Source organism: Nanorana parkeri, unplaced genomic scaffold, assembly GCF_000935625.1.
Source record: "Nanorana parkeri isolate BGI_ZX_2015 unplaced genomic scaffold, ASM93562v1 scaffold861, whole genome shotgun sequence".
NCBI classification, from domain to species: Eukaryota; Metazoa; Chordata; class Amphibia; order Anura; family Dicroglossidae; genus Nanorana; species Nanorana parkeri.
This window is the reverse complement of record NW_017307129.1, coordinates 339,982-340,981: the sequence shown is the minus strand read 5'-3', so window position 1 is coordinate 340,981 and position 1,000 is coordinate 339,982.

Sequence of the window (1,000 nt, the reverse complement as noted above, 5' to 3'; positions counted from 1 at the left end):
CAGTGTTATGCATTACTATGTTTTTAATACTGGGTGCTGCAGTCTTTACTACTGAGCTCTGCGTTCTTTACACTGAACTGTGCGTTTGTTACACTGAACTGTGCGTTCTTTACTACTGAGCTGTACATTTTTTACAGTGATCTGTTCGTTCTTTACACCGTTTTGTACCTTCTTTACTATTGAACTGTGCATTCTTTACTACAGAACTGTGCATTCGTTACACTGATCTGTGCATTCATTACTATTGATCTGAGTGCTGTTTACTACTGATGTGAGCATCCTTTACTACTGAACTGTGCGTTCTTTATACTGATCTGTGCATTCTTTACACTGTGCTGTGCATTCTTTCCTACTGAACTGTGCAATTTTTACTACTAAGCACTAAAACACTTACAGGTCTATTTACTAAAGGTGGAATTGGTAGGAGAAATGCAGTATAATTTTAAAATCTTGACAAATATAGACAATTTGGAAAGTGAGCTAAATAGGATAATTTTTCTGGATAGGCTATTTTGACCTAGATTGTTAAGTTCCTCTGTTCATTCTCCTACTAATGCTCCTGCAATTCACCGAGGATAATTGGCACAATTAAAGAATCCAAGTCAAAATAGCTAAAACCAGACAAATTCTCCCATTTAGGTCACTTTCCAAATCGCCTGCTTTGTCTAGATTTTGCAATTCCTCTTCCACTTCCCCTGCAATTTACTGTTTAGAAAATAGACCTGCTATTTTTACAATAGTGTGGATAAATGATTTCTGTAACACAAGAATGTATATGTGAGTGTGTCTTGTGAGTAGGTGGGGCTAGTTCAGTACATGGGCAGAGCACAAGCGGGCCCCATAATCTCAAATTGCCCAGTGGCCCCATATGTTGTCAGTCCACCCCTGCTAGTGTGATGCTCTTTCCAGGTTTTTTTCATGAAGTACAGAAAAAGAGGGCTTAGTTCTAAGAGGTTAAAAGCATCTAAAAGTAAAATATTCAATGATTGATCCTGCAAAA